General features: G+C 38.4%; 1 non-coding gene across 1 annotated transcript; it reads right to left on the bottom strand.

Annotated features, from left to right (window-relative positions):
- Positions 1-12,843: 12,843 nt before the first annotated feature.
- On the bottom strand, positions 12,844-12,950 carry LOC125935826 (U6 spliceosomal RNA). Its single transcript, XR_007461811.1, has one exon. It is a non-coding gene; the product is annotated as a U6 spliceosomal RNA (small nuclear RNA).
- Positions 12,951-14,622: the final 1,672 nt, after the last annotated feature.

The following is a 14,622-nucleotide window of genomic DNA, read 5'->3' as shown; positions in this document are numbered from 1 at the left end:
TTCCAACTCTGAAAAGGCTTCAGAGAATACTCAGAAACTCAGTGAACATGAGTAGGAGAATTCTGATAGATTAAGAACAAATGTTAACAGTCAAGCCATTCCAACAATGCTCTGCTTTCTTTCTCCAGGAGTTATTTTAAGTTGAGCTGCCTTTAAAAGACACAATTGGATATGTAACATTTCTGACCCCTGGCCTCTGGGATATGGGGTATTTTGGTGGGGAGTACTAAGGCTTTTACAGTCACTTTCCAGAATGAGCCTCTTTAACCATAAAGGAGTACTTCTCTCACAGCTGACATAGGAAAACTAATCTTTGGAAAGCAAACACCTTGAGAAGAAAAACTTTAGTGCCTATAATGAATTCATGTTGTTTACTGTAATCTAAGTGGGAGACGACTGAATATGATCTGTGTGTGTGTGTGTGTGCGTGCGCGTGTAAGAGAACCTACCCTCCTTTTTTAAAAAAAAATTTTTTTTAACGTTTATTTATTTTTGAGACAGAGAGAGACAGACCATGAATGGGGGAGGGTCAGAGAGAGAGGGAGAACAGAATCTGAAACAGGCTCCAGGCTCTGAGCGGTCAGCACAGAGCCCAATGCGGGGCTCGAACTCATGGACCGCGAGATCATGTCCTGAGCCAAAGTCGGACACTTAACCAACTGAGCCACCCAGGTGCCCCCTCCTCCTTTTTAAAAAAAGAGTTAAAATGAATTATAGGAAAATTTGTTTCACTCCCAGAAAAAATATGTCAAATATTCTTTTGACACATTGCTCAGAAAGTAATTCATTTTTTCTGTTTCATTTAAGTAAAAACATGTAGCTTTACTTAACCTTCCTTCAATTAACTGTCTCAAAGGAAAATAACCTTCATCCCCCAACAACTCACACATTTTATTCTCTATTAACAGAGAAAAGAGAAGTAATGGTTGCCCTTCACATCAGGGACCCCCACATTATTGCAGCTCCAAAGTCAGATGCCCTGTGTTCACCAACCTCTTGTTTCCTGCTTTTATTGACAGGGGTTTTGACTTTGAAATGCTGCCTTCCGCATTTCACCAATGCACACAGCCATATAGTTCAATTAACATTACGCTGTTAGAAATGTTTGCATAGGAATATTCTTCATTCAACAAATATGTTTTGATCTCCTCTGTATTAGTCTCTGAGGACACAAAAGTGAGCAAAATAAACAAGGCAACTTCCTTCATGGGGTTTATAATCTGGTGGGAGAGAGAGAAATTAACTAAATAATTAAAATAATTACAAATAATGAAGAAGCATTACAAAGAAAAATGCTGAGTGCTATCACAGTGTTCCATTAAGGGATTTATTTATTTATTCATTTACTTAATTAATTAATTACTTATAGGGCAAGGAGGTACTGGGGGAGTTTGTCAAATTAGAAAAGTCCTTTCTGAAGAAATGTTGGAACTAAGATCTGAAAGATAATTGGTATGTTCATACAATAGGAATTAATATAGCAATTATAAGTGAATGAGCATGGACACCTGAGTGGCTCAGTCAGTTAAGCATCCAATTCTTGATTTTGGCTCATGTCCTGATATCATGGTTCATGGGATCAAGCCCCACATCTAGCTCTGTGCTGATTTTCTAAACAAACAAACAAACAAACAAACAAATAAATAAACCTTGAAAAAAAGTGAATGAGTCCCAAAGCAATCTACATATTCAACGCAATCCCTATCAAAGTAACACCAGCATTCTTCACAGAGCTAGAACAAATAATCCTAAAATTTGTATGCAATCAGAAAAGACCCCAAATAGCCAAAGCAATCTTGAAAAAGAAAACCAAAACAGGAGGCATCACAATCCCAGACTTCATGTTGTATTACAAAGCTGTAATCATCAAGACAGTATGGTACTGGCACAAAAACAGACACTCAGATCAATGGAACAGAATAGAGAATCCAGAAATGGACCCACAAACATATGGCCAACTAATCTTTGACAAAGCAGGAAAGAATATCCAATGGAATAAAGACAGTCTCTTGAGCAAGTGGTACTGGGAAAACTGGACAGTGACATGTACAAGAATGAACCTGGACCACTTTCTTACACCATACGCAAAAATAAACCCAAAATGGATGAAAGATCTCAATGTATGACAGGAAGCCATCAAAATCCTCAAGGAGAAAGCAGGCAAAAACCTCTTTGATCTTGCCTGCAGCAACTTCTTACTCAACACGTCTCCGGAGGGAAGGGAAACAGAAGCAAAAATGAACTACTGGGACCTCATCAAAAGAAAAAGCCTCTGCACAGCAAAGGAAACAATCAGCAAAACTAAAAGGCAACCGATAGAATGGGAGAAGATATTTGCAAATGACATGTCAGATAAAGGGTTAGTATCCAAAATCTACAAAGAACTTATCAAACTCCACACCCAAAAAACAAATAATCCAGTGAAGAAATGAGCAAAAGTCATGAATAGAGACACTTCTCCAAAGAAGACAGCCAGATGATCAACCGACATGAAAAAATGCTCAACGTCACTCATCATCAGGGAAATACAAATCAAAACCACAATAAGATACCACCTTACACCTGTCAGAATGGGTAACATTAACAACTCAGGCAACAACAGATGTTGGTGAGGAGGCAGAGAAAGAGGATCTCTTTTGTATTGTTGGTGGCAATGCAAGCTGGTGCAGCCACTCTGGAAAACAGTATGGAGGTTCCTCAAAAAACTAAAAAGAGAACTACCCTATGACCCAGCAATTGCACTACTAGGCATTTATCCAAGGGATACAGGTGTGCTGTTTCGAAGGGACACATGCACCCCCATGTTTATAGCAGCACTATCAACAATAGTCAAACTATGGAAAGAGCCCAAAAGTCCATCAGCAGATGAATGGGTAAAGAAGATGTGGCATATATATACAATGGAATATTACTTGGCAATCAAAAAGAATGAAATCTTGTCATTTGCAACTACGTGGATGGAACTGGAGGGTATTATGCTAAGTGAAATTAGTCAGTCAGAGAAAGACAAAAATCATATGACTTCACTCATGTGAGGACTTTAAGAGACAAAACAGATGAACAGAAGGGAAGGGGAAAAATTAATATAAAAACAGGGAGGGGGACAAAACAGAAGAGACTCATAAATATGGAGAACAAACAGAGGGTTACTGGAGGGGTTGTGGGAAGGGGGATGGGCTAAATGGGTAAGGGGCACTAAGGAATCTACTCCTGAAATCATTGCTTCACTATCTGCTAACTAATTTGGATGTAAATTTTAAAATACAAAAAATAAAGTTAAAAAAAGTTTCTTTTCAAAATATAAAAAAATGTGAATAAGAACAACATATATCAGAATGAATGGACTTCTAAATCCTTTTGTTTAGGCAAAAATCTCCTTTCCTTCAATGTGGGTAGGTCTGATGTAATCAAAAAATACTATTAATATGGGTTCTAGAAGACACAAAAGTCAGAGTTTCTTCTGGGGGCCTTGAAAACACAAACTGCTCTTGTGGAGAGGGCATGCATCAGGCATGTGCAGGTGACTTTTAAAAGTTGAGAGGGATCCCCTTCCAAAACCCAGCAAGAAAACAGGGACCTTAGGCTACAGCCACAAAAAACTGAATTCTACCAACAGCTGCTAAGCTTGGAAGAGGACCCTGAGCCTCAGATAAGCTCACAGACCCAAGTATTAAAGAATTCAGACACATTGTGCCCTAATACTTGACCCACAAGAATTTTGTATTGAGATCATAACGTTGTGTTGCATTAAGACTCTGAATTTGTGATAATTTGTTATGCAGCAGAAAAAAACAAATACAACTACCAAAGTATATGTTAGGCAAATGCACACTCTCACAAAATGAGGGGCAGGAAGAGCACAGAGGTCATCTTGGCCAACTCCCTCACATTGTAGAAGATGGCAAGCTCTATGGGGCTGATATGAATTGCCCAGGGATGGAAATTCTACTTAGGGTCACAAGGTCACTAGAGTCCAGGAAGAAGACTGAGGGGCAGAATAACATAAAAAGATAATGTCAGAAGGAGGAAAAGAAGAATAAGGTAGTGATTCTGGATTATTATATATTTGTGTCTAAGTTAAAAATACAAAGAGATAAGTGAAGTAATAAAGCAGATCTGTTTTCCAGCACTGTGCTGCTACTTAGTCATTGTATGGGCTTGGACAATTTGTTTAACCTTTAAAAGTTTCAGTTTCTGTATCTCTAAAATAAAGCTAATTAGTATACGTATTCCATAGTTATTGTAAGGCTTAAATGAGGTAATGTACATGAAGTGCATAACATAGAGCACTACACAAAGGTATTGTCATTAGCTTTTAAAATCACTATTGATACTAATGTCACCATCATATTCATTGTTCCTATTACTGTTATTTATTTTTATCATCTGAAGTATAACCTTAAGAACACAGCTTAACCTTAAGTATATCCTTAGGGAACTGAGATACTATGCATAGGTATACTCTTCCCATGCTTTATTACACCCTTGGATGGGTGAAGCACTTAAAAAAATGATCAATGATGTTTTCAATGTATCAGAAATACATATATTAGTTACATATATATTGGATAAGGCCCACCTACGTTATGGAGAGCAATCTGCTTTACTCAAAGTGTACTGATCTAAATGCTATCTCATAACACCCTCACTGAAACAACCAGAATAATGTTTGATCAAATATCTGGGCACCATGAGCCAGTCAAATTGCACATAAAATTAACCATCACACCTACTTTGTATGCCTATTCCTACTATGTTTTGACCTTGTTGGAATATCCAATCCATTGACCTTACTGCTTTCAAAATCTTAACATATCCCTTTGGTTCACTCTTCTCTCCTAGTTCAAAAGTTTTATTTATTTATTTATATTTTGAGAGAGAGATAGCATGAGTGGGGAAGGGACAAAGAGAGAGGGAGACAGAATTCCAAGTAGGCACCACACTGACTGTGCAGAGCCCAATGCAGGACTTGTACCCATGAACTGAACTGTGAGTTCATGATCTGAGTTGAAATCAAAAGTCAGACACTCAACCAACTGAGCCACCCGGGGAACTCCTCTCCTCATTCAGATTAATCACTCACCGCAAACACCCTGAACTCCCTTACCACTTTCACTCTTTAAAATCAGGAATCTCGGGCACCTGGGTGGCTCAGTAGGTTGAGCGTCTGACTTTGGCTCAGGTCATGATCTCACAGTTTGTGAATTTGAGCCCCATGTCGGGCTCTTTGGTGATAGCTTGGAGCCTGGAACCTGCTTCGGATATTGTGTCTCCCTCTCTCTCTCTCTGCCCCTCCCCTGCTTGCAATCTGTCTCTCTCTCTCTCTCCCTCTCTCTCAAAAATAAACATTCAGAAAAACAAATACACTTAATCTACCTACTTTGTCCTACATTAATATATTCTATTGACTTTCCATCAGTAACTATGAATGCAAAAAAAAATAGTGAAACAACTTTTCAAAATTTCTGTAGGAAAATAATTTTGAAACAAACATGCAAACTAATACTAAGACCTGTAAAGTTTCATGAAGTTTACCACCCACAGAATTTCTCAGAAAGACTTACTAGTGTATAAGTTTCAGCAAAATAAAAAAAAATGAGTATAAGAAAAAGCTGTGAATTTAAAAAATAATAATTGAGCAAGGAAAACTATAAAACTTATAGTTAAGTCTAAACAGAGTTTGATGACTTAAAAAGTAACTGGCAATTAAAAAGTCTAGATAGTCCTGCACTCACACCACAGAGCCTGTTTGGGGGACTGACTCTCTCTCTCTCTCTCTCCCCCTCTCCCTCTCCCTCTCCCTCCCTCTCTCACCCTTTCTCTCTGCCCCGCCCTCAGCTTGTGCTCACTCTCTCTCAAAAATAAATAAATAAACTTTAAAAAAAGTCTAGATATTCCCAAGAAAGGAACGAAGTGTAGTGGATTTTTGTATGTTTAGTATAGACTATAGTTATAATTCACTCTAGCTATTGTTCAACAAATATGCTTCTGGATAGTATCCTTTTATCTCTTATTCTAAAAACCCCATGGAAACAGAGTAAGTAAAGTGATGAATTTATAGCAACTATGTTTAGGACACAAACCAAAACAAAATCCAAAACCTTTACATACATTTTCTGGATACCTCAAATCCAAGGGTATTTTTGGATTTCTCTTTATTTTAATTACCCCCATAGAATTTCCTCAGTTTCCCGTATCAGTCAGCAAAGACAAAGACTTTATTTTAAGCATATTTATAATAAGATGCTATAGCTCTGGTTCAAATTTAACTTTACCCTGGCCTGCATTTCTTTGTATTTCAATCTTTACCAACCAACCAGTTTAATTTCAAATTATTTTAAATTGAGACTAAACACTATACAAATTTTGGATGTTGTGAATATAATTTATGGGGACCAGATGGAAGGCCAAAACTTTGATCAGATTGTAAATGTTAACGGGAATACTTAGAAGATATAAATGATTGATAGCATAATTTGACTCCTTTCACTGATTTTCACAGAATTACCTCTACTTCTTGAAGTTCTGATACTGACATCCATCATTTTCAGAAAAGAAGAAAAATGTGTTAAATAGAATTTACTTTCATTGAATGGGGTGTTTTCTGTGATTTCTATTATTAATTATAAAAACAGAATTTATGATCTCCCTGTTATTAGTTTCACCAACTAATTGTTGATATATTTTAAAAATAATATCTGAAAACAAGAGTTAAAGTTGTGTTTAACTGTGTCAGTTTTGAACTGAAGTTTAGACTAGAACTGGCTATCTATTCTGATCTCAGATATATTTAACTTTTCTCCTGGATTTGACAGGGATAGCACTCATTCAAGATAAAGCTACCTCTCCAGGCAGAGAATAGAGTTCTATATTTCAGGTAATAGTTCCAGACGTCTCGAAACACCTTTTTCTAGTAATTTCTGTCATGTATCTTCCTTTTCCATGCTAGAAGACACAAAAAGGAATAACTCCTCTGAGAACTTTCTCTTGGTAAAGTCACTGAGCAGCTAGAGACTATAATGAAGATGTCAGAAATGCATTGAGAAATCAAGCAATTTGTTTTCAAAAATGCAAAAAATATCATAAAAGAAATAAAATGCCATTTTTTACACTGGATACTTCTCTCACATAGAGTGAAAGATCATTTGTTACCATAAAATCAGAACTTGTGAGGAAAGAGAGGGATGAGTATACATGCTTTGGGAGTAGAAACAAGTGATTCTCTCTGATTTGACTGTTTTCTAATCTCCTTTAGCAAGTAATGGCCATATTGACTCTAGTAATAATTAGTTTTTTAATTCTGGAGACATCAACTTATTAAAGTACATAAAGTCAATAAATTACAATAGGTGTTTTTTTTGTTTTTTTTTTGGAGAGAGAATGAGACCGAGAGCATGAGCAAGTGGGCGAGCAGTGCAGAGAGAGGGAGAGAGAGAATCTTTTTTTTAATATGAAATTTATTGTCAAATTGATTTCCATACAACACCCAGTGCTCATCACAACAGGTGTCTTCCTCAATGCCCATCACCCACTTTCCCCTCCCTCCCACACCCATCAACCCTCAGTTTGTTCTCAGTTTTTAAGAGTCTCTTATGGTTTTGCTCCCTCCCCCTCTCTTTTTTTTTCCCTTTCCCTCCCCCATGGTCTTCTGTTAAGTTTCTCAGGATATACATAAGAGTGAAAACATATGGTATCTGTCTTTCTCCGTATCACTTATTTCACTTAGAATAACACTCTCCAGTTCCATCCACTTTGCTACAAAAGGCCATATTTCATTCTTTCTCATTGCCACGTAGTATTCCATTGTATATAGAAACCACAATTTCTTTATCCATTTGTCAGTTGATGGACATTTAGGCTCTTTCCATAATTTGGCTATTGTTGAAAGTGCTGCCATAAACATTGGGGTACAGGTGCCCCTATGCATCAGCACTCCTGTATCCCTTGGGTAAATTCCTAGCAGTGCTATTGCTGGGTCATAGGGGAGATCTATTTTTAATTTTTTGAGAAACCTCCACACTGTTTTCCAGAGTGTCTGCACCAGTTTGCATTCTCACGAATAGTGCGAGAGGGTTCCTGTTTCTCCACATCCTCTCCAGCATCTATAGTCTCCTGATTTGTTCATTTTAGCCACTCTGACTGGCGTGAGGTGATATCTCAGCGTGGTTTTGATTTGTATTTCACTGATGAGGAGCAACATTGAGCATCTTTTCATGTGCCTGCTGGCCATCTGGATGTCTTCTTTAGAGAAGTGTTATTCATGTCTTCTGCCCATTTCTTCACTGGATTATTTGTTTTTCGGGTGTGGAGTTTGGTGAGTTCTGTATAGATTTTGGATACTAGCCCTTTGTCTGATATGTCATTTGCAAATATCTTTTCCTATTCCGTCGGTTGCCTTTTAGTTTTTTGATTGTTTCCTTTGCAGTGCAGAAGCTTTTTATCTTCATGAGGTCCCAATAGTTCATTTTTGCTTTTAATTCCCTTGCCTTTGGAGATGTGTCAAGTAAGAAATTGCTGTGGCTGAGGTGAGAGAGGTCTTTTCCTGCTTTCTCCTCTAGGGTTTTGATGGTTTCCTGTCTCACATTCAGGTCCTTCATCCATTTTGAGTTTATTTTTGTGAATGGTATAAGAAAGTGGTCTAGTTTCATTCTTCTGAATGTTGCTGTCCAGTTCTCCCAGCACCATTTGTTAAACAGACTGTCTTTTTTCCACTGGATATTCTTTCCTGCTTTGTCAAAGATTAGTTGGCCATACTTTTGTGGGTCCAATTCTGGACTCTCTATTCTATTCCATTGGCCCATGTGTCTGTTTTTGTGCCAATACCATGCTGTCTTGATGATTACAGTTTTGTAGTAGAGGCTAAAGTCTGGGATTGTGATGCCTCCCGCTTTGGTTTTCTCCTTCAATATTACTTTGGCTATTCGGGGTCTTTTGTGGTCCCACACAAATTTTAGGATTGCTTGTTCTAGCTGCAAGAATAATGCTGGTGCAATTTTGATTGGGATTGCATTGAATGTGTAGATTGCTTTCGGTAGTATTGACATTTTAACAATATTTATTCTTCCAATCCATGAGCACAGAATGTCTTTCCATTTCTTTGTATCTTCTTCAATTTCCTTCTTAAGCTTTTATAGTTTTCAGCATACAGATCTTTTACACCTTTGGGTAGGTTTATCCCTAGGTATTTTATGATTCTTGGTGCAATTGTGAATGGGATCAGTTTATTTGTCTTTCTGTTGCTTCATTATTAGTGTATAAGAATGCAACTGATTTCTGTACATTGATTTTGTATCCTGCAACTTTGCTGAATTCATGTATCAGTTCTAGCAGACTTTTGGTGGAGTCTGTCGGGTTTCCCATGTATGGTATAATACCATAATTTTATGATTTTATTTTATATAATACCATAATTTTATAATTTTATTTAATATTAATTATAATTAATATTATTAATTCTATAATTTTTTCTTCTAATTCATCTATTCTCTACTCTGCCTCTTCAATCTGTGCTATGGCTGCCTCCATTTTATTTTGCACCTCATTTGTAGCATTTTTTAGCTCCTCATGACTATTTCTTAGCCCCTTGATCTCTGTAGCAATACATTCTCTGCTCTCCTCTCTGCTTTTTCAATCCCAGCAATTAATATTATGACTATTATTCTAAATTCTTGTTCCATTATATTGCTTAAATCGTTTTTGATCAATTCATTAGCTGTCACTACTTCCTGGAGTTTCTTTTGAGAATTATTCCATTTTGTCATTTTGGTTAGTCCCTGTGGTGGCTCCAAACTGCAGGGCACTTCCGCTGTGCTGTCTGGAGTAACTTGTGTTGGTGGGCAGGGCCACAATCAGACCTGATGTCTGCCCCCAGCCCACTGCTGGGGCCACAGTCAGACTGGTGTGTATCTTCCCTTCCCCTCTCTCAGGGGCAGGACTCACTGTGGAGTGGTGTGGCCTCTGTCTGTGCTACTTGCACACTGCCAGGCTTGTGGTGCTGCTTTGATGGGCTCTGGCCAAGGGCATATCAGCCGGGGTGGATCCACAAGGTGCACAGGGGCGGGAGGGGCAGGCTTAGCTACATTGCTGTCGGTGGTCCCCTGCGGGAGGGGGCCTGCAGCACTGGGAGGGAGGCAGGCCCGTCGGAGGGATGGATCTACAGAAGCACAGCGCTGGCATTTGCAGGGTGCAGGCAAGTTTGGTGACGGGGACTGGTTCCCTTTGGAATTTTGGCTGGGAGATGGGTGAGGGAAATGGCACTTGACAGTGCCTTTGTTCCCCCAGCGAGCTGAGCTCTGTCTTCCTGGGCTCAACAACTGGGAAAGAGAGAATCTTAAGCAGGCTCTATGCCCAGCAAGGAGTCCAACTTGGGGATTGATCTCGAAATCAAAAGTCAGATCCTTAACCAACTGAGGTACCCAGGTTCCCCTCATTTTTAAGTTATGTTTGTGTTGTTCAAATGTTATTTTGCTTTATGCCTGGTATTTTATGTTTCCTTTGCAATAGACTACTATTCTGTAAATATGCCTTTGTCTGTACTATACCATGGTGACACTTTGGGAAATTACACTGGAATTAGGAAGTTCAAAGTATTTTTTAGAAATCTGTCCCATGGGGTGCCTGGGTGGCTCAATAGGTTAAGTGATCCACTTCAGCTCAGGTCATGATCTCACATGGGTTCAAGCCCTGAATTGGGCTCTGTGCTGACAGCTCAGAGCCTGGAGCCTGCCTCCGATTCTGTGTCCCCTCTCTCTCTGCCCCTCCCCCACTGTCCTCTGCTGTCTCTCAAAGGTGAATAAATGTTAAAAAAAATTTTTTTTAAAAAAAGAAATCTGTCCTATGCAACCAAATAGTTTGATGTTACTACTTTCTAATATGCTACTACTACATTAAAATTTAATTGAATAAAAAAATTGAAAAAAATAATAAATTGTGTCAGGTTTTGTCATGAGATTTTTCATTTGACTGTTAGGAAATGACTTCGGAAAGTGATTGATCCACTTACCCTCTCTCTTTTTAAAATTATTTTTTATTTTTAAATTATTTTTATTGTTTTTAATTTTTATTTGAGAGAGAGAGAGAGAGCAAGTGGTGGAGGGGGAGAGAGAAAATGGAGGGGAGGAGAAAGAAAGAGAATCTTAAGCAGGCTACACACTCAGTGTGGAGCCTGATACCATGATCCTGGGATCATGACCTGAGTTGAAATCCAAAGCTGTATGTTCAACCGATTCAGCCACCAGGTACATCACCCTCTCTCTTCACATAGAACAGCTTCTCAACATTGTGGTTGAACCCAGGAATCAAGGATTGCAATTGTTCTGGATTTCAGATATGAGGAGCACTAAAACGAAGAGCAGTACTTCTGCGAATATCCAGCCATTCTGCAAGTGCTCTCTCTGCCTTCAAAACTGATTCAGGAGTGAGAGTCATGGGTACATTTTGGTTGGGGGCAGGACAGGAGACAGGAGAGAAACAATACTTCTTATTCCTTCCATCTCTGTCTCATCCCTGTGTCCACATACTTGCTTCTGCTGAGAACTTGCAGCTTGTGACGACAGTTGCTCACACTTGGACCTTGAAGACTAAGGCTAAAGGATTCTGTTGGGCATTCCAGAATAGATCCTATTAGCCTTTATGTCCTATAAGAAATTCCCTTTCAGCAAAAATATCTCCTGCTGAAGACCAAGATATCGTATTATACTGGGAAAAGCATTGGATTAGGAGTCAAAATCTAGGTATTAGTCTCAAACCTTTTAATGCTAATCTAATGCTTGAGATACTTTTTAAGCTTACGCTAGCAACAGGCATTTTGAATGCTGTGAGTGTCATTTATGGGTACGAGAAGGAGACAGCCAAAAATCTCCCATCTTCCAGTTTTTAAAATATTAATGAAAAAGACTAGAATTAAATTATTTATTTGATACGAATTGGTCTGCTCACATAGATCTAATTACCTCATCAATTCCTCTCCTCAGCTTGGTTTGCCATGGCGCTTTTAGTCATCTATGACAAGGCAGCCTGGTCCTACTCCTGGGTCCAGAAAACTGAACCACAGGGCCAGGCAGAACCACCTGTTTTCATTCGTGTCTTGTATTACAATTTAAAGTACTATAAAATGAAGAAAGCTAAACTCATATTCTATTGTAATTAAGAGAAAAAAATCTAATGGAAATATTTTGATGATTAGTGTCTGATGTTACTGTATTAATATTGTATTTCTTTATTCTTGGCTGGTAGTACCCAAGAAAAAATTAGGAAATAGTTGCTGTTACTTACTAGGTAAAGAACTCAACTTGAGATCACAAACATCATGCCATGTCAGAGCATTGTATTTTGACTCCTATATCTCCCCATTAAGCCCTCAGATGGCAGTCCCATCCCAGCTTATAGCAACCACAGTTTGAGGATTGATGATAATGAACCATCATAGAAGATTTCAAAAACACCAGAAAATATTCTTCTGTGATAGAAAAGGGCAAGAAATAAAAAACTGTTTTTCTAAAATAAAAATCAATAAACACAAGTGGCAGATAGAAATGAAGACTACATTTTTTCTAAGTTTGGGTGATATGAATGTAACAATCAGTGAGAGTTCTATTTCTTCCTCTTTTAAAAAAATACAGAGGGGTGCCTGGGTGGCTCAGTTGGTTGAGCGTCCAACTTCGGCTCAGGTCATGATCTCACACTCTATGAGTTCAAGCCCCACTTCGGGCTCTGTGTTGACAGCTCAGAGCCTGGAGCCTACTTCAGATTCTGTGTCCCTCTCTTGCTCTGCGCTCACCTGCTCCTGCTCTGTCTCTCTCTCTCTCTCTTAAGAATAAATAAGACATTAAAAAAATTAAGTTAAAAAATACAGAATACTTTATGAATTTACATTTCATCCTTGCACAGGAGTCATGCTAATCTTCTTTGTATTGTTCTAATTTTAGTGTATGTGTTGCCAAAGCAGACACAGTAGGACCATTATTTAAACTCAGTGCCTGGCATAGAATGAGCCATCAGTGGGGGCGCCTGGGTGGCTCAGTCGGTTGAGCATCCAACTTCGGCTCAGGACATGATCTTGCTGTCTGTGAGTTCAAGCCCCGCGTCAGGCTCTGTGCTGACAGCTTAGAGCCTGGAGCCTGTTTCAGAGTCTGTGTCTCCTTCTCTCTTTGCCCCTCCCCTACTCATGCGTGCGCTCTCTCTCTCGCTCTCTCTCTCTCTCTCTCTCTCTGCAAAAATAAATTAACTTCAAAAAATTTTGAAGAATGAGCCATCAGTAAATGCCTTTTTAATGAATAAAAATGGTTGATATATTTACTTTTCTTAAGCATATTCTCATCAACCTTATAATATGTGAATTAGCAAATTTTCCTTCTCTTGATTTTATTTTTAATTTTGGTTACAAGATGTTATAGGTAAACTGATCCTTAAAAAAAAAATCTGTCACAAGAAAAATAATGGAAAGAGAAGATTGAAGTCCATTTCCAAGCCCCGAGTGAAGGAACTATTAGGTTATAGGAGGATGATGGGTTCAAAGACAGACATCCTCCTTATTTTCCCCTTTCTTTCTTCTCTCCTCTGTGACTAGCCCCCAAATTGAGGAAATTTCTATGTGTAAAAGGAAGTTAATCATTTATGGATTAACATATCTGTAAAACTGCAGGTTTAGCAGATCTAAGTTTTGCTAAATCAGGCCACATGTAAGCCATTAAATGTTGGCCACAAACTTACAGCCAAGTGAGAAATGGAGGCTAGTAGAAACAATTTAAGTGAAGGTAAGTGAAGGGCTTTTGCCCTAGTAGACAGACAGAGTGGGGAGTGGTGGTGAACAGATTTGAAGCAACCTTTGTCTGGGATTGTGGAAATGGGGAAGATATTCATGCTTAGGGGGAATTTCACTTGGCATCTGGCCATTGTTATTTTGGGCCCAATTGTGCTAGACTTTTCAATCAGAGTGAGTAACTTCCCTGTAGAATATCTGTAAAACAATCACAACTACTTGTCTGGTGGATATACACTAGAGGAAGACAGGCCAATCTACTTTAAGAATCTAACAAAGACTTCTGTCACCTTTCTTCCTTCACAGTTTGAGTTTGCACGTTTCTACCTGTCTACATGTATAATAAGGCAGAGGAAAATAGCTCAAGTTCTTAAAAAGTGAGCGAGATAGCTTGAATGCAATGCTAACTTTATTTGAATATTTATTCTCAACTAAATAGCTCCCTTTGGTGATCTTTCTTCCAAGTAAAACACTTGACAGCAAAGAAAGTCTTCCAGTTCCAACATGTTTACCTGTTCACTTTTGTGTTAGAGCCTGTGGTTTGCCCTGATGCAATGAACAAACAAAGGGGTTCCGAGAATAAGAGACATTCTTGGGAAAAGACAAGTATGAAAAGTGCTATTTATTTTAAAAGGGCAGGTGGAGGTTATGTATCTTGTGTATTTGAGAGAGGCCCATCAATTCAACATGCAGAAGAAACATTATTCTTTAGGATTACTATTCACAAAGCAAATGAAAATATCATCATTTCAAAGTTTAGCATTTTGGTAATTAAAACTTCTTTAAGTAAATGAGTTTTTCTTAAGAAAGAGAGAAAGAAAAAAAGAAAGAGAGAGGAAGGAAGGAAGGAAAGAAGAGAGAAA

This window comes from Panthera uncia (assembly GCF_023721935.1).
Source record: "Panthera uncia isolate 11264 chromosome A1 unlocalized genomic scaffold, Puncia_PCG_1.0 HiC_scaffold_17, whole genome shotgun sequence".
Taxonomy (NCBI): Eukaryota; Metazoa; Chordata; class Mammalia; order Carnivora; family Felidae; genus Panthera; species Panthera uncia.
This window is presented reverse-complemented; position numbering and strand designations above follow the sequence as displayed.